The sequence below is a fragment of the Sciurus carolinensis genome, chromosome 3, assembly GCF_902686445.1.
Source record: "Sciurus carolinensis chromosome 3, mSciCar1.2, whole genome shotgun sequence".
NCBI lineage: Eukaryota > Metazoa > Chordata > Mammalia > Rodentia > Sciuridae > Sciurus > Sciurus carolinensis.
In genome coordinates, this window is record NC_062215.1 from 54,074,508 (window position 1) to 54,099,649 (window position 25,142).

Genomic DNA, 25,142 nt, shown 5'->3' on the forward strand with positions numbered 1-25,142 from the left:
TAGTAGAGTGACCATGGGCAGCATCTGCTCTCCTGCCCAGGTCCAGACTCCAGGTTCCCTGGCTGCAGTCACTGTCCTGAACATGTTCCCAAGACCTCCTTTTTACCTCACAGGGCTCTGCTTCTCTCCAGGGCTCTGGGACTGTCCACCATGAAGGTTACTGAGGATGACTATGAGGTGTGGGGCTCACAGGAGGCACTTAGACCTAACTCCCACCTCATTCCCCATCCTTCCTACCCTGTGTGCATGGAGAATTTTTCTAGCTGAGTCCCCACACTCTCCTCTTTCACCTCTGGGCTACCTGCACCTCACTACTGTTCCAAAACCTGGACATATTCTCCAATGATAGAGCTAAGAGCTCTAGCATCTCCTCTGCCAAAGTAAAAAACTACCCCAGTCTCCACTGTCCTCTAAAGTCTCAGGAGACTCCCTGAGCCAAAAGGTCACTCCAGAAGAGACCTGGGAACTCATTCCATAGTGTGCACAAGTCTTCCGCTGAGTGTGATCACTGGGTTAAAACATCCATAGAGCCTGGTGCAGTGGCCACAGTTGTATTGCCAGTCCCTGGGAGGATGAGGCAGGAAGATCACACGTTTGAGACCAGCCTGGATGACCTATTGAGGTCCTGTGTGGAAATTAAAAAGAAAAAAATTCTGACAGAGTACTCCTGGGTTCCATACCCAGTACCACAAATCAACAAATACATGTACGCTTTTCAAACAGCCATACACTGATGTGCCAAGAACCAGCATCAGGGCCCAGGATGATCCCAGACCTGCCTATGGAGGAAGCAAGTACCCAGCACCACCATGCCTGGTCCTGCCTCAGCACACCTGACCCTGTGGCCTGTCACAGCTGTGAACTGAATTTTGCTTCAGTGAGTCTAGGATGGGGTTGGTATTTTCTTTTTCTTAACATTTGGCCTTGTCTTGTCCTAGCTAAGTCCTGGATTTGGCCTGAGCTTTGGTTTTAGTCTTGAGTGGACCCTTGGCCTTGTGTCCCATCCTGGTCTATACACTCATGCTTCTATGTGCTCCTAGATTTAACTTAAATCTTGGTATGTACAAGTCTCTGAATGAGCCCACCTACACACGGGGCTCCCTCGGAGACAACTGCTTGGTAGATGGTGCCTGTCAGTTCACTGGAACACCCAGGCAGAACAGTCTCATGGGCAACAGGACAGGACCCAGCTCCTCCTTGACCTGCTCCTGCCTGCATGCTCACCTGGAGGGTGCTGGCAGTACCACACAGAGCATGGCCCAGGGGCAGATGTGCCTAGGTTTTGGTACCTGCTCTGCCTCTGGTTGCTTGGGTACCCCTGGCAAAGTCACATCAACCCCCTGAGCATCCTGTGCCATTTGGAAACTGAGGCGATCACTGCCCCCTTACAGACGTGAGGCAGATGGTCCATGACATCAGGTGTGTCAAGCATCCTGACGGCCTCAGGGCAGAAAAGGTGTCCTCAACAAACAAAAGCACCGTCCTTCCTGGAATTAGCACCAGGATACAACTGGGAGCTCCTCTGCTCTTGCCCATTGAGGGTGCCCTTGAGTTGGTGCCCACACTGGTTGCTTCCCCTCCCAGTGCCCTGCGGTTCCTGCCCCAACACCCATCACTTCCTCTTTGCTCTCCCTCTCTCCCCTTCCAAATTCTACAGCCTGGTTCCCACTGTAGCCTTGAGGACCCCCCAAAAGAGGCTCAGTTCCAACTCTTAAACTGGGTCATTGGGCAGACACCAGTCCTGCAGCTCAGGGAGGGCCCAACCTGGCTAGGAGGGTGATGGTGCTGGCTCTCAGGTGGTGCCCTTTTTGAGGTTGACACACAGGCCTGGCAAGAGTACTGTTGAGGGGTGGAGACTTGGAGAAGAATGCTACAGGGCTGCTGGGAGAGTGGCACAGGGAGTGGCAGGTAGCAGTGCAGGGCTCTCCAGGTACAGGGCAAGTGCCAGTACAAAGCCTCTTGTGGAAAGGACTGCTGTCTAGCGTCTAGCAGACAAATTGACATTCCCTGAAGACCCAGCTAATGAACACACAGAGTATTCCACGAACACATATCTGTGGATAAATGCACACTCCACCGCAGTCAAAACTTCAGAACCAGTAATGTGCAGAGCCAGGGGCACCTCGGTCTGAATCCATCCAACAGGTGGGTCTGTTCCTGTTTGCCCCCCGTGGCCTGCTCTGCAGCTGCACCACAGGCCTGTGCACTCTGTCCAGCTTCTGGGCTCCTTCACCTTTGCTCTTCATCACACAAGTGTTTCCTCCCTTGGTCTGAAAGAAAATTTCCATATCATATTGCTCTACACATTTCATGGGCACAACCTGCCTTACTGGATAAACACCCTCCTCCTGCCCCTTTGAAGTGCTTTACAATTTTTAAGTGGTCAAGGGAGCAGAGTTTCTTCTGATTGCTCCATCTGCATCACTGAGCCCGAGGAATGCCAGCTTGAGGCTGGGTTTTGCTTTCCAAATTCTTCCTACCGGCTTGTTGGTGTGTAGTATATTTGGAAATGTCCATTTCAACTCATCCTCACTGGCACTTGGTATTTTCATTTTAAGAAAGGTCTTCTACAATCAGGAGGTTGAGGTCTGACCTCCCCACTTGGCTTTAATTTGTGTTCCCAAGTGCCATGTCCTAAGGCCTCACAAGGGTGGGCGGGTTTCCCAACCTCTTAGCTTTTGGTAGATTCTTTTTCTCCAGAAAGTCCCATTGATTGCTCTGAATGAAGGTAAGTATGATTTCCTTAAATTCTTGACTTCAGGTTTAGAGGACCCGTGCAGAGCCCAAGCCCAGCTCACACAACAGGTTTGGTTTATTCAAGAGGATTGCAGGGAGGGAGGCTCCAGAAGAAAAGTAATGGGGAGAGGACAGAGGGCCAGGAGGAGTCTGGGGAGGAGAGCAGCCCTGGATGCTGGAGGGAAGCAAGGGAGGCAGCTAGGTGGGATAAGCCTCCACAGTTGGACTATAGGACAAACAGGCCTGTGGCACCAAACCCTGCCAGATCTGCTGCACCCTCCTCAGTGCCATGTACACGTGTCCATGTGGGTGGGAATGTGTGCATAAGCCATGCGTGGCCCTGAGCAGGGCTCACTCTTCCACTTGTCAGCCCTGTCTAAGTTGTTAGGAGCCAGAAACCTGCGGATCTATCCACTGAGTCTTGCTATCACACATGCTCAGGACACACCTCAGTCATGTTCAGATACAAACACAGTGCTCTACTCCAGGTCCTTTCCTAGCCATGCATAGCTCTGGTCACATGAGGCATTCACAAAACAAATGGGCAACCACCACGTTTGTGAGCTGGTTTGTTTTGTGCATTGTCTCTACTTAACGAAGGCATGGAGAAAGGTTAATTATGCAGGAATATTTATGTATGTAACTATTCCATAGTGAATAGCTATAAAACTACACTTCCAGTACTCAACACTAGCATCTATTCCACCAAGAACATCCGCTTGTCCTACACAAAGTAGCACACTACATATGAATGTTCTGCTTCCTTCATTTTTGTCTTATTTATAAATGAAATTATCAACCAACATTCTTGTCAGAACTATACTCAACTATCAGCCAGTGAACACTGTTGGCAAATTCTCTGTTGAGTCAGATAGCAGTGAAGCATTTACTAAGAGCCTGATCTTATCCATGTTGGTTCCATGGCAACTGTCAGCTGCCTACAGATACAAGAGTCCTGCCCAAACTGAAGCATTCAGAGAGAGGCACTTGATGTGTGGAATCCACAATTGACGGAGGTGCATTTTAAAGTATGTGTCACACATCCTCTGTACCACTGAAGTTAATAATGAGTGCACAAGTGCTCTTCAGAAAGCCTGCTGATCAACATCTGCTGGAACCCCAGGTAGGTTGCAGGGTGAGGGCCACTGGGGGCCTCTGAAGTAGCAGAGGACTATAGGGCATGGCATCCCACTGGGTGAGGCCCAGGACCCAAGCAGGACCATGGCCCTCAGATCCTTTCCCCACACACAGCTATGCCTGGAGCTTTTGTTCCTCTCCTCAGTGATGCTCCTCTCACTGGGTACAAAGCAGAACATGATGAATATAACCCCAAAATACTGAACTAAAAATGGGGAAGAAGATGCCACACTCAATCCCTATGCTGGGTAAGAGTCCAGGTGACAGAGGAGGCAGACCATTAGGCTGACAATGGCTATCACTGGAGAGAATGAGAGCTGAGGAATAATGAGAAGAGATGTGATAGGAGGACAGAGCCCCTGATCCCAGTCTTTCCCAGAGAGGACCCTGGGAAGGAGGCAGCCTGTGCAGAAAGAGGCTCAGGGGTGGATGCAGGAAATCTCTGCCTCAGGGATTCTAACCTCAGGAAAACAAGCTCTGGCACAGTGTGGAAAGGCACCCTGCAGAAAGTCTGTCAACAGTTGCAGATCTACTCACTGAATGAGCCTAAAGAATAACCCAGGCAGGGCAGCCAAATATCTCCATGAATGATCATAAGCTGGGGAGATGAAGGACCACCACAGGTTTAGAGCACTCATGTACCACACCAGAGGCAGCCAAGAAATTCAAACTTCTAGCTTCTTAAGAGCCCAAAAGAAACCACACAACAAGCTCTACAAGGGACAGTTGAGAAAGGAAATACTCAACAACAAAGATCAGGGAACTGGAGGAAAAACACCCACCATATTCTTATGAAGAAGTAACACTGCAGAGAGGATGGTGCTCACCAGAAGATGACCAAGGATGAAATGCAATGAAGACAGACTGGGGGGAGGCTGCAGGACTCAGAGGAACCTGAGCACTGCTGAGAAAAGGGGCACACACCCAGAGGACCCAGAGGAGCCGAGCACTGCTGGGCAATAGACGCTCACCCAGAGGACACTGAGAAACTGTGTCCTGGAGAAGAAGGGGTGCTCACCCTTAGGTTTAGAGTATGTGGAGTATTTTGGAGAATATCCCTCAGTGCAATGTCTCAGGTACCTCAGTGATGGCGGGACAGTGGTGATTTCTCAAAGGCCTCAGGAAGTCCTCTATGATGGTGGGAAACTATCTTCTGCCACTTTTCCCACTGTCCTCTTAAGGTGGGAATTGCTCCTGATACAAAGGTCCCAGAGGGTTTTTACGTGAAGCAAAAATAGCCCACAGTGGCAGGTCATGGACGATCCAGACAACAGCTGGAAATCTGGCTGTCATCCATTGGTCACAGGGACCTCAGAAATCCTGGGCATGTTTCAATCATCTATAACAGAACAGCCACATGAGCAAAGGTATGGAAAAGAATGGATCAAGGTCCTCAGTGCTCTTGGAATTGAGATCCACTAATAATTTCCTTGTGGTTTCAGGCTCTGTTGAGAAGCCTCTCTGACAGACCGCACCAAAAGCCAAGCAAGGTTTTGGAATGTGGAACTATCCAGATTTCTCCAATTTTCCTCAGTAGTGTTGACATGGAGAGTCTTCTAAGGCCAAAGATGGTGTCCTTGCATTGGAGGGAAGGCACTCACTCACACAGTTCCTTAAATGAACAGGTAGCATAGGACTCAGAGGAGACTGAGCACTGCAGGACAAGAGATACTCACTCACAGGACCCAGAGAAGACTGAACACTGATAAGTGATGGACACTTACCCTAATGACCCCAAGGAGACTAAGCACTGCTGAGTGAGGGATGCTCACCCACAGAGCGCAGAGGAGTCTGATCAATAATGTGCGCAGAAGGTCACTCAGAGGTCCTGTGGAGACTGGGCATTTGTGGGCAATGCGCACTCACCCACATGACCTAGAGGAGAGTGAGCACTGGTGGGCAATGCTTGCTCCTCCACAAGACCCAGAGGGACTGAGAAATTATTTAAATTCATGCAAAACTCATAAGCTATACTTTTTAATTTTCACACTTATGACTTTGTGAAAATAAGAACTTTTTAAAATTTAGTTTATTAAACAGTATATTTACTTAGTTTTCTTTTCAACCTTCATATTACCATAATGAAAACATTTGTTTGATAAAATTATGAAAGAGTACATTGTTTCAGGAATTATTTTTGTTTCTATAAGTACAGATAATTATAAAGTGGAAAAATTATTAAGTTATCTTTGATTATAATTTGAAAGTATCTCAAAAATACTAGAGACTTATGTAGATGACATTGATTGGGAATTAATTTATTTCTCCCCATCACTGGATCACTCCTGAAATTAGTAACTAAAGTGTAAGAATTAAGGAGAACCCAAAATCACCCCGAAACTTTCAAAAATGTTCATCAATATGCTGGAATCTTCTCCTTGTTCAAAGACACAGGGTAAAACATGTGCTGATTGGCATCTGTTTCTTTTGAAAGAATGGAGAGAAACTGGCAGACATATAAAGCCTCACTAGTGTGCCTCAAATATTAAAGAGAAAGGACCGGAGGTAATGGTAAGACATGGGCCAAATTAAGAACACTATTACCTGTGTCTTTTGGCATCAGCATTTGAAAATGATGATTTCATTCATGAAATGTGGCAGCACTAACTAAGGAAACAAGAGCAAGCACATTACTCTCTATTTTTATCAATCTCCCTATCCTGTAACTTAGTACAGGGTATAAGGTGAGGGTTAAGCATGATTCTTTTCCATATGGCTGAGAACAATAATCTTTTTGTGAACACATACCCATAATTAACACAAACATATACAGTTTATTAAGTAACTATTTGGAAGGTAATATGAATCAAGAAATGGAATATAGGACAAAGAGCACATCTGGATAGATAATAAAGAGTTCAAGTTTATGTGTGTCAGAAAGCATCAAGTGAAGATGTCCATTGAAAAATAAGGATAAACACTAGGATGTGCTGCAGAGATGTGGAAGTCAGTGACAGTTAAGAGAAGTTGAAATGACAAATTTGGTTGTCATCACTTGCAAGGGACAAGGAAGCTAATGACCAAGAATAGAAACATAGACAATGAAACACACAGCTCACATTGAAAAATGTAAGCCTACAAATTCTATTTCATCTTCAAATCTGAAGGTTAGTTTTGCTGGGTACAGGATTCTTGGTTGGCAACCATGTTCTTTCAGAGCTTGAAATATGTTGTTCCAGGCCCTTCTAGCTTTTAGAGTCTGGGTTGAGAAGTCGGCTGCTATCCATATTGGTCTCCTCCTATATGCAATCTGATGCTTTTCTCTTGCGTCCTTCAAAATCCTATCTTTATTTTGAATGGTAGGCATTTTCATTTTAATGTGCCTTGGTGTGGATCTGTTGTGATTCTGTGCATTTGGTGTTCTGTAAGCCTCTTGTATTTGATTTTCCATTTCATTCTTCAGGTTTGGGAAATTTTCTGATATTATTTCATTGAATATATATTTCATTGTTCATTCCTTTGGTTTGTATCTCTGTGCCTTCCTCAATCCCAATAATTCTTAAATTTGGTCTTTTCATGATGTCCCATAGTTCTTGGAGATTCTGTTCATGATTTCTTACCATCTTCTCTGTTTGGGCAACTTTATTTTCAAGATTAAATATTTTGTCTTCATTGTCTGAGGCTCTGTCTTCCAAGTGGTCTAGTCTGTTGGTGGTGTTTTCCATTGAGTTTTTTATTTGGTTTAATGTTTCCTTCATTTCAAGGATTTCCGTTTGGTTTTTTTTTGAGAATCTCTATGTCTTTGTTGAAATGATCTTTTGCTTCCTGCAGGTGCTCTTTCAGCTTATTATCATTCATTATTATCATTCATTGCCTGCATTTGCTCTCTTATCTCATCCTTTGCTTCACGAATCATCTTAATCATGTATCATCTGAAGTCCTTTTCTGACATTTCTTCTAACATACTGTGATTGGATTCTATTACTATAGAATCTAGATTTGTTTGGATCATTTTCTTCCCTTGTTTTTTCATGTTTTTCATGTATCTTCCCCTCTAGCAGTGCAGATCTGGGGTATTGCAGATTTCCCCCTATAGGCTTATTAGTGGCCCTATAGGTTTCCAAAACCCTTTCTTTAAGGGGAGATCAATATTAGCAGTGCCCAAATCAGACACCATGCAATCCTAGACCAAATAGCCCCTATGGGGACAATAACAAAATTGTCATAATAAAGAAAATGAGTTCAAATATTATCTTTGGTAAAACAAACAGGTTTGCAATAAGGTCTGCAGTTTCTAATGGAGGACAAAGAGGATGCAGAGGAATGTAGAATGTGGCTGTTAATGGGGTAAGAAAAGAATATACAGAAGTTCTAGAAAATAAAAAGAGTGAGAGTGTAATCAAAGAAATTGGATGTTAGCATGCAAAAAAGGGAGAAAGAGACTCTGAGGGAGCAGGTAAACAAAAGGAAAAGAGAGCAAGAAAAGTAAAGAAATAAAAACAAAATTTTTTAAAAAAGGAGAAAAAAGAAAATCTACTGTATAACAGTCATATACTAATGAAACCTCCCAGTGTTCAGTAGCCTGATGCATGAGAAGTACCTGAGAATGAGCTTCAAGTCTCCAGCAGGCATCACAGGATGGGATTTGTCCCACCCAAAGATCAGAGCTATGGCTTCCAGGATTATCCAAGATGGCCTCTCTGGCTTTGAAATGTGTTGGCAAATGGGGAGCTGAAGCTCAGGGGTGGACATGGTCAGCTGGAGGTCCTGGAGACGGGATGCAATTGGTCCGGCAGGGGTCCTAGAGGTCCCGTCTGTTTGGTGTAGTTGTGGGATCCTGGAGGCCGGGTGCAATCAGACAGTCTGGGGTCCCCGTGATATGGCGCAGTCAGTTGGTCTGGGTGTCCTGGCGGCAGGGAGCAGTCAGTCAACGTGAGGGCCCCAGAAGCAGGGAGTGATTGGTCGGGCTGAGGGATCCTGGAGATGGGGCTCAGTCAGTCTGGCCAGGGGTCCTACAGGGCCTGGCTGTTGCCTCAAAATGGCGGCAGCCACGTGTAATCAAACCTGCAGGTACTGTGACAGTGAACTTCCAGGCAACAGCAGGCAGCTGGTGCTCCACTGGCGGTTGGCAATCAGTTTGCTGACTATTGTCGGACGATAGGGCGGTGAACCTTGTGCATTGGATGATGGATAGGAGTAAGACAGGCGATGGACAGGCAAGAGGCAGGCAAATGGTGGATGATAGACGCCTGACAGTAAGCAATCTGCTCTCAAAAAAGGCGTCGATATGCTGGCAGACTGCAGGTGATCACAGCAGACAAATGGGGTAAACAGCAGGGGATCGATAAGCAGCAAAAACTGCCTCACCGAGAAACAGATATCCTCTGCTTGAAACCAGGGTTATGGAGTGACAAGGAACGCAGCCTCCTCTAGTCCGCCATCTTGGATCTCTCTCTACAAATTCTATTTCTGAGGTCTGCAGTCTTAAACAGGTTCAGTACTCACACATAATGGAGCACTGGCATGTTCAAATTCCACATTCTTCAATCTTCGACATCATAATAAGATTCCTTTTCCTTCACGGAATCATCACAGGAGTTAAATAAGATCATGGATGTAAAGTTTATTGGTAACTTGAAAAACCAAGGAGGGAAAGGTGATCTTTAAGAGTGAGGTTAAAAGCAGACTCTGGCCTCCTTGACCATGCTTGAGGAAACAACACTTAGGGCCCCAAGACAACTCAGTTTCCAGCAAATACAAACTAAACTTCCAGAAGAAAGCAAATATAATGTGCATTTAAATACAGATCAAGTAAAAAGGAATGGAAATGCAGACATGAGAAGAAAAATAAGTTAAAAAGGTTAAGAGAATGATGTGAACACTTGCTCAAAAAGAGATTTCTATTTAGGAGTTAAAAGTTCAATTTACAAGAGCACCTGTTCATCTGAGTTGCTTGAATCTTAGCTTTGACCTAGGAGAACAGACTGTCATTTAAAGCCAAGTTTTGCTTTTCAAAAAGGAGCATATGATAATTTAGTGGTTTAAGAGCTTCAGTCAGAAATTTAAATCAAATTATTTAAATTATGCCTTCCAGGGTCAGCTAGAATTAATAAACAGGAAAACTTCCCACCAGGTCACTGAGAACACATTTTACATCAGTTACACATCTCCATTTCAGTTATTTATTGGAAAGTTATTTCACTTGAACAGAAACATGGAAAGAAAAATCTGCAATAATATTCAAATATCAAACCCAATATTTATACTGGAAAAATTTTTAAAATTTTGTACATATTTCAAGGGTTACCATTATACAGAGAATAGAACTGTCTTCTTACAAAAGACACTTCTCAGGGCTCCCTTCATGTCTCTGTTCCTCAGACTGTAGATGCAAGGGCTTAGCATGCAAGTTACCACCATGTACATCAGAACCATAACAGAAACTTTCACACTAGATTTTTTAGCTGATGAAGATAAGTATAGAACAATAATGGCCTCATAGAAGAGTGACACCACAGAGAAGTGGGATCCACAGGTGAGAAGGCCTTGTGGACACCAAGAGAAGAAAGAAGCTTGAATATGGAGGAGAAAATTGATGCATAGGACAGGATCATCAGTAGGAATGGGATGACAATAATGAGTCTTCCCATAATAAATACCATCAGCTCATTGACATGAGTGTCAGAGCAGACCAGCTTCAGCAAAGCAGAGGTGTCATAGAAAAAGTGTGAGATTGTGTTGTCTGAACAGAAAGATAATCTGGCCATGAGCAGAGTGTGCAACATGGAATGGAGCATGGTCAGCACCCAGGACAGCACCATCAGGGAGAGAGAGCTCAGGAGGGTTCATGACAGCAGTGCAGTGCAGAGGAAAGCAGATGGCCACATAGTGGTCATAAGCCATGGCCACAAGGAGAAAGATCTCAAGTTTTCCAAAAAGTGGGAAGAAGCACATTTGAATAGCGCAGTCTTCAAAGGGAATGAATGGAACTTAACTCACATGTTCTATAGCAATTTGGGCACTGTAACAGAGGAAAAACAGAAATCAGAAAAAGACATGATGCTGAGAAATAAATACATGGTTGTGTGGAGATGGGAGTCCAGGTGAATGAGAATGATGATGAACAGGCTCCCCAGGATGTGGTAAGATACATGGCCAGGAACAGGGCATAGAACAGGTTTTGGTGCTCTGGCCCAGGAGGAGAAACTCTGAGATGAAAATTTGGTTTCTTCCTGTCATGCTCTATCTCCAGTATCTTTGAGAGAAAATAATAGAATCCCTTAACAATCCAAAGAAATGAACACTGTTCTATTATGATACATTGTCTGATACTCATTCTATAATAATTGACCTCACTTTCTTTACAATCATTGGAATCGATAAAGCCCAAAAGTCTATTCTCTGCATAATCATTGGTGTCTTTTTCTTAACTTCTCTGACATGTTTGAATATTTCATCTTTTCCTAACACTCTTATATATTGGCTTCCGAGACAAAATACATTGTAATTTTTCATACCTGCCTGGATGGTAATCCCAGGGAAACATAACTGGCTCCTGTTCCATCTGTATCTCATGTACTGATTTTCCTCAAGGATTTTTTTTAGTTTTTATTTTTACAGACTGCATTTTGATTTATTGTACACAAATGGAGTACAAGTTTTCATTTCTATGGTTGTACACAATGTAGATTCACACCATTCCTGTAATCACACATATACATAGGGTAATACTGTCTGTCTCAGTCTACTATCTTTCCTTCCCCTATCCCCTCCAACCCAATTTTCCTCTACACCTTCCAAAGTTCCTCCATTCTTCTCTTGCCACCCCATCACCTCCCCCCTCAAGGACTTTTTTCAACCGCATGGCCCCCAGCATCCAGCACATAGGACAGACCATCAAGTGCATTGGCTCTGGCACATGGGTGCCAGCATGAGTTTTGACCTGGAGTGCATGGCCACGTTCATCCACTGTGTGGATCAAACAATTGAGCACATGGGCTCTGTTGGACAGCACATGGGTCCTGCCATGGAGCACATGGGCCTGAGCATGGAGCACATGGAGCCAGTGGGCCAGCCTGGAGTGAATGGGCACCAAAAACCTGGAGTATATGGGCCTGGAGCACATAGAAGTCAACAGTATTGAGCTCTTAGACCTGGAGAGAATGGGTGCCAACATCCTGGAGCACATGGCCCAGCCATTGGTACAGCCCTGGGTGCTGGCATTGAGTGCATGGACCTCATCATGGGTGGTGGCGGTGGTGCCAGCTTCAACCGCGCCATTGAGATGGAACGTGGCAGCTTTGGAGGAAGCTTCACAGGTTCCTTTGGTGGAGCTGGAGGCCATGCTCCTGGGTGGCCAGAAAGGCCCACCGGATACTTGTGAGAAATCTCCCATTTGATTTTACATGGAATATGCTAAAGGACAAATTAAACAAATGTGTCCATGTGCTGTACACCGACATCAAATGGAGAACTGGAAGTCCAAGGAGTGCAATGTGGTTAAGTTTGAGTTGCCAAAGGTGGCTGAGAAAGCCTGCCAACTGATGAATGACATGAGGCTGAGTGGCCAAGAAATTTATGTTCAAATCCACAGAAATTCTTAAGCAGTTGCTTTTTTTAACATCAATACCAGACCTCCAAATTGTATTTTTTTTTCTTCTTAACCATTTTAATTTGTTGGCTGGAAGTATAAAAATGTTTTAAAAATTCATTCTTTTTTGGGGGTAATGTAAATTACTCTTTTAATGACTGGGGTTCCATTTGACTGTTTGCATTAAGATTGCAATGTGCACAATTTTTTTGTAGTTGTGGCATCTTGTTGACATCAATATAACATCAATATGACTTTGACAATAAATACCAGTTCCTGAAAAAAAATTCAGTCCCCCAAATGACTTTCCTCCCCTGCAGAAGAATTCTGCCTTCAGAACACTCTGCATTCAAAAGTGTAACATCCATTCTTCGTTGGTCTACATTCTGCTGTCTTCCACTGCAGATTGTGAACTTAGAAATATTCAATATCATATGGACTGTGTTCTTAAAATAAATTTGCACACATAATCATACACATCATAATAATTCTTCTAGTTGGCCCTGACTAATAAACCCCAGTATGTCAAAAAGCTGTCAAGGGAAGCAGAGGAGGAGTTTTAGCAGATGTGGGAAGCCCATTTTGCTAAGATTAAATGAATGAGTACGACTGCTGGTAACTTCACCCTGCTGATGGTGTTCCACACTGCCACATTAACACTATGTGCCCTTGAATATTAGGTGTTGGCATTAAAGTGGGAAGAAACATGTAGATCATGCACCTGGTGTCTCACAATTTTGAATTCCCTGGAGAGTGAATGGAATAATCTCATGTGTAAGGACTATATAGAGAGATCACATACCACAGACATCACCTGCTGATGTCATCACTGATGATCCAATGAACTTCTACAGATGTTAAATTCATAGTTATCAACCTGACCTGCACATAAGAATCACCTAAAGCAGTGTTTCTAAAATTTAATATACATGCACGACACCTGGGGATTCTTTCTTTTTTTTTTTTTTTTTCCCCACACAAGGAACTTTATTTTATGCGGACAAATCGTGCCCACTCGGGAAAAGGGAAGAAGGAAAAGAAGAAGATGGCACAGGGTTTCTCCTCAGTTATAGGAATTTCACGGGCTGGGAGGAACCAATCACGGAGGAGAATTATTACAGACTGACTGATGGACCAATGACATATTAGAACATAATGTGGGAGGCAGGAAGATTACGGCAACGTAAGCCAGAAATTCCTGTAACGGGAGAGGCGGGCGTAAGGCAGATTGACGGGTGGTTGGGAGTCCAGATTCCTTACATTCCCCCATTTCTTTTTTTATAAAAAAGTAAAAAAATCTTGCTCTCCAGTTCTTTTTGAAGCCTTCTCTCTCTTTCCTGCCTAGGTGACTGGGGTTGGTTTTACAGGTGAGATGTAAAAAGTTCATTCTACTTCTAGGCTTCCAAAGGCAGATGATTTTCATGGACTTCATTTTCTTGATTTGACTGATCTATTTCTACATTAACTGCCTGTTCCCAATTCTGACTTCATTTACCCCTCTAATACTAGGAACTCCTTCATTGCTGTAGGGAAAAGGGGTGATGACCGATCTGACTTCTTCGAGCTGGAAGTGGACAGCATGGGGCAAGCAGTTTGGAGGTTCCTTTTTAGAAATTGGTTCAATTGAGGGGTTCATGGTAGAAGTCTGGTTGTGGGAGAGCAGGCTGTAAAGGCATCTGGGGATGTGTGCTTCTATAAGAGAAGAATAAAAATACATGAGTACTGAAATGAGATTGATACAGTATAAATGTTACAGAATCTGGAACATGCCATTGCATATCATAAAGATGACAGAAGTCAATAATTCCTCACCAGAGGTGGAAGAACTGAGAAGTTGTTCCCATAACAAGGCCTAGCAAAGGCTGGAGAGGACAGGCTTTCATTTGGGAGCTTTAACATTGTCTAGGTTATCAGGAAGTGAACACAACATTTAGTAGAGATCTCTATACTTCTGTTTAGCAAACATAGATTAAGCCTACCTGTTTCTGTAGGCCTTAAACTGACTAAAAACTTCTGACTCTAGCAGTTTCTCTTGATAGTTACTATTATTTTTAAATGCCCAAGAATGGCTATACTTTGGTTTTAAATGATTTGCTAGGTGTTTAAGATCAAACTGGTCAAAGTGACCTGTTCCTGTCTGTTAAAGAGTCAGCTAAGTTTCCACAGGGGTCACTCATAGAGACTTAAGAACAGCTTCTTAGCTCCATTAGTGCAATTGGTTAGGCAGGGTTTTCTCGATGATGTGACTTTCCTTGAAAGTGTCAGGGATGTCTCCCTTTTTTCCATGACCCTCCTCTGCAGCAGATGCACTGAGTGGCTTTTTCTCTAGCAGTCTCATCAATCTCCTTGCTCAGGAGGTTGTGTGACCCAGAGTTGCAAAGCTCCTTGGAGAAGTCCTCTTGTTCCCTGGGTTCAGGCTGACTTTGAGGGCAAGACCCAAATATGGAGTTTTTCTTGACCTCTGTATTTAATCTCTATCTCTAAGTTTGATCTTAACCATCAAGCAAGTCAGTCTCACCAGTCATAATGTAAGAGTACTGGACTTTAGCTTTAATGTCTATAACTTTACAGTTATTTACCCCCTTTTATCCAATTGGGGTTTACATTATCTGTTCTATAGGTGATGGTTTACTATTCCAAGTTAATTTACGGTGTTCGCTCTTGAAGCAGTACTTCTGCAAAATATTGATCAGGCAACAATTAGAGTTTACAAGGAAAATAAAAAATGGAATTACCAACAGTAAAACATTGTTTGTGCAATAGCTATCTTGAATTTTGGCTGAGTTCCATTTTTGCTACTGCATATTACACTCTTTCTTAAATGTCATTTTACATATACCCTATTGATGACAGGTCCTATAATAGAATATTAAATGATAGGTTTACCATTACAGACAAGTTTAATTTGGAGAACAGTAGCTTGATAAATTTTCTGCTTTAAAGGCTTGTATACCAATTTTGGAGTCCAGTGTTGTATGCAGAAAACTGGGCATCCAGGTAAATGAAAAGGTGAGCCTGAATCTGCGGGCGCAGGAGCCATCGGATGGGATTCCGCTTGCTTAGTCAGCGGAAAAAACCCATCCCGGGTCTTTCGGCACCAGATGTTAGGCCAGATGTTAGGGGCAGTTTTGGTTCGTCGATGACACCTGGGGATTCTGTTGAACACCGAATCTTGTTCTGTAGCTCACTTCCACATTTTAAATGAACCCCAAGGTGATGTCAGTACTGTTGTCACTGAACTGCACTTGAGTAGCAAACACACACATTGTCATTAAAAATACAGGTTAATGAGTACCTTTGGATAAATTTAATCATAATCTATGACAGGAGGCCTATGCAAACTTCTTAAACTCCACAGGTGAACGTAAACTAAAGAATGCTCAAGAATTATTACAGCACTGAACCTTTATTCATAAGACTATTTTTATGTGCAAATGATACAATCATTGCAAGTACATTGCAGAATGTTATAGTAATAAACATTATAATTAATAAAACATGAAAATATTGAACATTAATCAAAGTATTTAAACCACGTGACAAAGTCTTGGGAGGCAAAAAGATGGAAAATCCAAAAGAAGGCTCTGTGTGTGTGTGTGTGTGAGAGAGAGAGAGAGAGAGAGAGAGAGAGAGACAGAGAGAGATTGATTTTAAGGATATAGCTCACACAGTATTTTGACTGTTAAGCCTAAAATCTGCAGGGCAGTCCTGCCTAGTGGGGTCCCTGGGAAGAGTAGGTAGTCCAGTCTTGAGACCACAATATTCTGGAGGCAGAATTCTTCCCCTTATGTAGAGTGAAGTCTTTTCCCTTAAGACCTTCCTCTGACAGTAGCCAGGCTCATCACATTTCAGGGGGAAATCTACTTCAAAATCTACTGATTTAAATTTCAATATATTGTAAAATAATTTCATGCCAACATTCAGAACTTGTATTTTACAAAACCCTGATGCCAGAATCTAGTCATGTTGACACATAAAATTAATCATCACATGTGATATGGACATCTGAAGAGGAACTCAAAGTGAGAGTTTTAAAAAACTACAGCATTTCATCTACTTTTCCCCTTAATAAAATGCTCATCATATTCACTTTTCTCATATCAATATCAATGAATTGATGTGGATTAATGCATAAAGATGTTTAAGTCATTTGGAATGACTGAAAAGGTGTAGTACTTCTGACACACCCCAATATTTTTCAAAAATACAAAATCACACCTGTGAAAACTGGTAATGGAATGTCAAAATTTAGTGCTATATGGTTAAGTCTAGTAGGTTTGTACTCTGGGAAGATTTAGGAACTGTGGTTATTTTATTTAATGGAAGTTTTCTGCTTTTAAAGTTGAAGGAATCTGTCTCATCCTGAAGGACAACCAAAAAAATACTAGTGAAGCATTGTCCACTTCAGGCACCATGCCAGGTGCTGCCTTGCTGCAGGCATGAGACAGTATGTCTTATTCTAATTAGGATCCCATTCTTGAGATTGTACATGATGTGGAGTTTCACTGGTCATATATTCATATATAAACATAGGAAAGATAAGAAAAATAATTCCACTGTCTTTTTTTTTTTTTTTTTTTTTTTTCAGTGCTGGGGATTTGAACCCAGGGCCTTGTGCTTGTGAGGCAAGCACTCTGCCAAGTGAGCTATATCCCCAGCATCCACTGTCTTTTTTATTCCTATTCCCACTCCCCTTCATTCTCCTTTGTCTAACTCACTGAACTGCTATTCTCCTCTCCTTGTTGTGTGTTAACATCCACAAATCAGAGAGAAAATTCAACTTGTTTTGGAGGATTGGTTTATTTCTCTTAACATGATAATCTCCAGATCCATTCACTTACTGGCAAATATCACACTCTCCCAGTCACATCTCTGGCTCTGGGGACCACTTCACTCACAGAAGAAACTATACTTTGCAGGTGCTGTTGGGCACTCAGATGTCTCTAGCTCCAATGATGCTTGAAAACAGCTGCAGAAAAACATGAGATAGAAGGTCTTAGGCAGAGTTCTGTCTATGCTAATGAATGTCAGAGGTGTTTCTTAGAAAAGATTATATGGTTCAGTTTTTTGGGGCACAGTCTTGGTGCCCAAGCCTTCTATCCTCTTTTAGCTTTTCATTCAACCATGTCATGACCTGAATGTGAAACCTTAGCCCCAGTGAACCCACATCCAGTTAGTGGCAAAACTGAGACTAGAACTTATAGCCCAGGATTCTGTCCTCTGCACTAGTTGTGTGACTGATAAAGTGACTGGATTTCCTGGGGCCCAGGATTGGGGGAAGCCATGTGGCTGGACCTTGGCACTGACTGGGAGGTGCCAGCAGTCAAGACTGCTGGTGGGGCCTTGGTCTATGCTGTTTTCTGTCAGGAGGGATCTTCTCTTGGATGGGTCAGTGAGGACCCTAAGATTTGGGATGAGGCTTGAGCAAAGAAAATGGAAAGGGAAAGGGATTCCAGCAAACTGCTCCTCAGTGACCTCTGCTCTGCAACTCCAGTCTGTAATATGGCAGAGGCCAGGGCAGAGATGCAGCTCACCACCCTCAGCTTCCTTGCTGCAAATCAAGACAAAGTGGTAAGAGAAAACTCTCTCTCATTTCTCTGATTCTTAAAAGAAAGTGGTTAATAGAAACCTAGGTTCAGGTGACGAGATAGGACATGGCCTGTTTCACTTTGCTTACCTTGACCCTTGAAGGTGCCAACTCAAACACTACCTTTTTTATTTGTTTCTTAGTCTAAACATATGGCTCTGTCGTGGGGAGTGGTGGGGAATATCAAGTAGATCTTACAACTCCAGGGGCTGGAAGGGACCAGGCCAGTCAGTCATGCTAGGACCCTGTGGCTCCTCCCCCACTCCAGCTACTCCTTATCAAAGGCAAAGGCAGGACAATGAAGTTTACCAAGGCTGCCCCTGTAACCAGGTGCAGGCCTGTGGGAGCATTCTTCTACCTAGTCTCAATATCTTTACCACCAGCCCCTCACCCACACCTACCCCCCACCCCTCTCCTTTCAGCTGAGCCATGTGCCCCTTTGGGAGGAAGAAGACAACCTCCCTAGAGCCACAGGCAGTGAAGTCCTACCTCCTGAGAGGCTGTTGGGACAGTGACTCTGTCCCGTGCCTTATCAGCCCTGGGGAGAGGAAGTTTGGCTGGAAGACTGGAATTTAATTGCCATTGTCTTTGGTTTTGTGATATTTCTGCTCTTTAGCATGTGTGCCAACTCTCCCTTGTCATGGGTGTTACCCTTCGACACTCCAGTTCAGGGATTGCTGGCATCCTCATGTGAAGAGATTCCTGTGTGACAGAACCTAAGAAGTGTGATAGAACCTAAGAAATGTGGTTGTAGCACACATTTAATGTAAGAGCTCAGAATCAGTTCAGTTTAGGACCCAAATCTAGTAGGCTGACATCCACATGAAGGTAAGTTCCAGACTGTTGGGAGTTCTGGATGTACAGAAATGCTCCAGGTAAAGTGCATTCCAGTTTTCTCTGTTTTCCTTGCCCAGTTGGCAATCCCTGTCCTGGAACCCGTGTCTGCAGTCTTCTGGACGGGGGCCATCCCACTCATGTTAAGTACCATCTCCTCTGAGCCCATGGTTTAAGCTTCCTATTTCTCAGCATTTTAGATTCCTGCTGTTCTGTCTCCAAGGTGTCCAGCGAAGCCCCATCTTTCACACAAATGCCCCTGTATCTCATGGTTTGGCTGCTTCCAGCGTTCAACCTTTCTTTCCAGAAGCTGAGATGTCACTTAAGGCTGGAAGCTTGTGGGGTTTGAACACTTCCTGTCTGTATGGGAAAGTGTTATAGGGGTATGGATGCCATTCAGCTGTACCTATGACTGTCCCTCCAAATCTTCAGACCCTGCTAGTGCTCTGAAAGCCCACCCCTGCTAGTCTAGGTATCTGTGTTCAGAGGTTCTCTCCCACAAGGTGGGCACTCCTCCAGGTTGAGGGCTCAGTCTTAGGACTCTAAAAATCTGTTTCTTCCACCTCAGTGTCAAATACCTTGCAGCAGTCATTGGACATCTCATGTGTGTGCTGTGGGGGGAGGCAATTATTCTGCCTAATACACAGGGGAAACCTTTGCTGAGGAGTACGTCAGGCTGTGCTCAGGTTTACCCTGAGTCTTATTTTTGAGAGCCTACTGTGTCCAAAGATACTATTGACAGCTGTGCACTGATTAGCCTTTCTCTGCCCTCTGGGCTTCTGGATTCAATAATGACATCACAGTCTAATTCTGTAATGTTGCACTATCAGTTATTTAAAAAATTCCATTTTCATTCAGGCTCAGTCTTGTTTATTTTAAACATCACATTCAATTCAGAGCTGTCCCCACCAATTCTTTGGGGTAGGCTGACCTGGTAGGACCAGTCTTTTGCTTTGGGATTCCCTTGTTGACAGAAATTTACCCAGGCTCCTCTGAGTCCTCTTTGACTCCGTCTTACCCTTAAGCCCAGTTTTAGCTAAAACTCCTGCTAAACCAGTTTAAGAATTCCCTAGCCTGGATATCCAAACCAGGTACCTGTCCTTCACTCTTGATACCTAACCAAATTTCTCTTAGTAATTTTCTACCTTTGAAAATTGGTTACAAATCCTCACTTGTCCCTGTCATGTTCAGGGTTGGGTTCAATCTCTCACCCCTATCTCAACAGTTTTGAATAAAGTCTTCCTTGTCGGTTTAACTCTGGTGCAATTTTTCTTTGCTAAGCAACTGGTCTGCCCTCCTACCAACACCCTCTGACTCTTCTGCCCTTCCACACTAGAGAGAAGAGGGACAAAGAGATACCTCATTTTGGGACTGCCCCTGGAAAAGGCACAGTTTAGTCTGAGTACTGAGAAGTAGACAGCAAAAGAGGAGTGACACATTTATTAGGAGGAAGACCCACGAAAGAGTGAAGAAGGACCTGGAGAAGGCAGAAAGCTGTCAGCTGTGAGGTAGGTCTGACCTTGAGTGAAGGAGATATGGAGGATGGAAGCTTGGGCTGAGGTGTCAAGTTCTAAGATAAGTTGAGCAAGGTCACTGGAGAGCCTTCTAGCCAGGGTTCTCCACATGAGGATTCCCGAATATTTCTAGAAGGAGCCTAAAATTACTACCCTGCCACACTCAGTCATTGGGTGGGAGCAGAGGAAGCCTGGCTTTGGTGGAGTTCCAGTACAAATCCAAGGTCCAAGAACTGGCAGGCTGATGGTATAAATCCTGGTCTGAGTCTGAAGCCCTGAGAACCCGGAGTGTGTTTGAGGGTAAGAGAAGATGAGCATCTATGCAGCTTGAGCAGAGACAGCAAATTGCCCTTCCTCCCCCTTTATGTTTCTTTCAGGCCCTCAGATTACTGATGCCCACTTGCATTTGTGAGGGTGATTATTACTCATTGATTCAAATGCTAGTCTCTCCTGGAAGCATCCTCACCCAGAAATAATGCTTATCCAACTCCTTTGGCACTCCTTAACTCAGTTAAGTTGGCACATAAAGCTAACCATTACCCAAGGCAGATGCAGTCCCTCCTTCATGGAGCCAGTCCTCCTCTGTACTGCCTGGGGGATGAGGTGGGAGTGTTGGCTTTATTGCTGGTTCTGATGCAGGGGTGCCTCTCTGCACATCTGCTGGGGGCTCTATGGCTGGTTCCAGAGACTCTGATGCTTCTCTGAATTTAGAATGTGAATTTGGTCGGTCATTGTTGTGGTTCTACATCTCCCCTCAATAATTTAATGATGAACCTTGACAGGCACTGTTCATGGGAACCACAGTTAAGTTCCAGAGAGAAAATACAAGACCAAGATGGTACCTAAAAGCAATGATCCAGTGAAGGGGAATTTCAGTCTCCATTTCTCCAGGTAGAGATGATGCCTCCTGGGAGCATCAGGGTCTGGAGAAATTTGTAGAAGACTGTCTTTAGTTTTAGACCAGACCCAGTGCTGAGCCATTCTCAGGACTGATACTGTCCCCTGAATGAGCACCATGCAGGGAAGTCTTCTTCTATAGCAGGTTAGCTGTAGAGTGTATAAAAATACCCATAGATATTATATAAAATGCAGATTTCAGGCACTGCTCTAGAGTTTATAATTCACCTGATCTGGGTGGGGCTCAGGAATCTGTATTTTAAACAAGCACACGGGGAATTCTACTGCAGTCTTTCACTGACCCAGGTTGCAGTCTCTATAGAAGTATCTCCCATTACAGTAGCCTCAGATTCTAGCCAGTCTTGACTAGTTTGAGGCAATGAAAATACAGTCGGGAGCAAGCCAGGGAACTTACTTCAAGAGGGAGGGGTGAAGGCAGCAGAGAAAGTAAACATCAACAAGATAATCTTAGCACGTAGAGAATACCATGAAATTAACAAGCACACAATATGATGGAGAGTAACTCGTAGGTGAGAGTGGCTTTCTTATGTTCCTTAGTTAGTTTTTTGGCTGAAGATTGAACGCAGAGGTGGGGTCTCACTTAGTTGCTCAGGGCCTTGCAAAATTGCTGAGGCTGGCCTTGAACTTGGGATCTTCCTGCCTCAGTCTCCCAAGTCACTGGAATTGCAGGAGTACACCACCATGCCTGGCAAGGGTGGCTTCTTTAAATGAAGAAGTCAAGAAAGGACTCTAGAAGACATTGGAACTGAGACTTTAGAGTTGAGACTCATTAATAATTTAATTGGAACTGTATTATATTTATTTTTTTAATTCATTTTTATTGTAAAAATGGGATATATCTTGTTTCTCTGTACATGAAGTAGAGGCATACCGTTTTTGTAATCATACATTTACCTAGGGTAATAGTTTTTGATTCATTCTGTTATTTTCCCCCCCACCCCTTTGGCCCCTCTTTTCCCTCTATACAGTCCCTCCTTCCTCCATTCTTACACCCCTCCCACCCCCCATTATGTGTCATCATCCGCTTATCAGCGAGATCATTTGTCTTTTTGTTTTTTGAGATTGGTTTATCTCACTTAGCATGATATTGTATTATATTTATATTTTGATTTATAGAGGGTTAGAATTTTTATGATAATAAATTTTCCCAGCCTAGAACATGGCATATTTTTTCCTTTTTTTTAATCTTGTGGATTTCCTTCATAAAACTGTTTTTAGTTTTCTTTCTATAGGTATTATGCTTTACTTGTACTTATTCTGAAGTATTTTATAGTTTTATTTTTGCTGTTTCACTGCTGTTTAATTTTTAAATGTTTTTCTATTTCTAGTTTGAGGTTGCTAAAATTGAGAAAATCTGTTTTACATATATCTCTTATATCCAACCTCCTCTGGGCAAATAATCACTATCTGCAGATACTTACTTAGTCCACCCTCAGTAAATATCTATTGAATCAGTGCATGTCTTACTGCTATTATAGGAAACATCTTCTGTTCCTGCCTCATGGAAGAGTTCCTGTGGGGGGAGAGGCATATGAGTTCATGGAGAAAAAGGTAGGGAGGGGTCCTTTTGATGCAGATGAAGACAAGAGCTCAAGTTTTAGAATTTGAATCTTGAGTCTACCACTAAAAAGCTGTGTGATCTATGCAAGGTCTCTGAACATCAATTTCCTCACCTGTAAATGGAGACAATAACAGTTTCTTCTTGATGAAGGTTAAACAAGATAAGACAGGTAGAGCACTTTGGGAAGCATCCTGACAGTAAGCTGTCAATATATGCTGATTAATACTTAATAGAGTTTGATGACTGTTTCTCTTTCAAATTTAAAAAAGTCCCAAAATGTATAAACATATGAATCTTTTTATCCTTCAGAAATTATGTGCAGACTTCATAGGACCATTTAGGTTTACAAATCATAACCCTTCCATTTTAGTAAGAATTGCTTCCAGCTCTAATATTTTACTTTATTCCTTCCTTTGGGGTTTCTCAAATTCTCAGATTGGGTCTTGGATCTCTATTTCCTTTAACTATGATTTATTTCTCATTACTTTAATTTCTTTGTCTCCTTCACCTGAATTTTTGGGAGGAGTCTACACTTGCATTTTACAAAATAGACGGTCCTTTCTGGAGCGTCCATACAGATATCATCTGCACCTGTTGCAAGTTATCAAAATTCACATTTTTATGTTAAAATATTTTAAAGTAAATAATAACTATTGTGACATTAGTCTCCTAAACATTTATCCTGTGTCTTAAAAAAAAGAAAAGAAAAAGAAGAAAAAACCCTCAAAAGTGTTGTACCCCAAATAACATTTTTACAACAATGTAATTAATAACTCTTTATTATTCTCTATCGCTAGTCCATATTCAACTTTCTCCAGTAATCCCCAAAACTATCCTTTCTAGTTGGTTTGTCAAAACAGGAATCCTATCCAGGACCATGCATTGTGACTGGTTGTTAAAATTCCCAACCTGGGGCCTAAGAATGGTTTGAATGGATAGGGGACTCTGAATCAAAATTTTATAAAACATTATTATAGGCAATTATGTTCATACCATCAGACTGAAAAATTGTCTGAGGCTAAAGATTGCCACTATGTTATTTACCTGACACTACCAGATGCAAAAGTGGTACTCTATATCTATAGAATGAATGAATGAGTGAATGGATACTGGTTTTTGACTCTTCTGAGAGTACCACTAAAAAGAAGTACAACCAAATAAAATTGGATCAGATAATAATGTAGAGAAATCAAAGAAGAAATCTATTTAAAGTATCTTAAATTGCCTCCCCCATACTATTTAGCATAGAGTATTTAGTAGGCTTTAATAAAACCTTACTGTGCACATAGTAAGTGGTCAATACATTGTCAAATACAGTATTATTTTTTCTTCTTCACATCAGTACTAGGAATGAAACTCAAGGTCTCATGCATGCTAGGCAAGTGCTCTACCCCTGATCTACATCTACAGAACAGCAGTGAATAACATGAACAAAAGGAATCAACAACGTCTAGGAAAGACTTAAACTTCAAATGCACATACATTATATTGCAATTCTTCAAAACCCCTATGGATTATGATTTAACAAAGGTGCAAATTGTTGTGTACTGCCTTTAATTGCCAGACCTTCTCCTTCTTATCCTAATATTGCTAAAAACTTTCTGTCGAGATCCAGCTAACTAAATACATCAGAATTTTCATTTTTTGTTTTCTTCCGAGGTGCTGGAGATTCGAACCCGGGTCCATGCATACGCTCAGCAAGCGCTCTACAGGCCGAGCTAATCGCCCACTTAATACATCAGAATTAAAAAAATATAATTAAAAAAAATTTAAAAAAAACTATAATGACCCAGTGACTTGGGAGGCTGAGACAGGAGGATCACGAGTTCAAAGCCAACCTCAGCAAAAACAAAGTGCTAAGCAACTTAGTGAGACCCTGTCTCTAAATAAATTACAAAATAGGGCTGGGGATGTGGCTCAGTGACTAAGTGCCCTTGCATTCAATCCCCAGTACACACCTCCCCCAAAAAACTATAAGGATAGGGTTCAAATAGCCACACCATTTATGTTACATTAAGAAAATGCTCAGATTCACACTTAAGACATCCATCAGAGCTTTACTGACCCATGGATGTTGTTCAGCTACTGTTTAAACTAGATAATAACTAGAGAATGTAACCAACAGGAACAAATGGAATTTCCTTGTAGACCCTTCAATCACTGTTTAGAATGATCCAGTTCCCCAAATGCGGGCATATCAGAGCTCTCTTTACTGTTCTTTGAAGGACACCTTCACAGCATATGAGACCTAAAAATATAGATGAGAGAAGTGGCCATTACCAGAGAACCCTAATTAAATGCACTTAACAGAATTCATCTATGGTA

The 25,142-nt window shown here is 42.7% G+C and overlaps 1 pseudogene; it reads left to right on the forward strand.

Annotated features, from left to right (window-relative positions):
- LOC124979362 (heterogeneous nuclear ribonucleoprotein M-like) overlaps positions 1-12,416 on the forward strand; it is a 176,405-nt pseudogene extending 163,989 nt beyond the window's left edge.
- Positions 12,417-25,142: the final 12,726 nt, after the last annotated feature.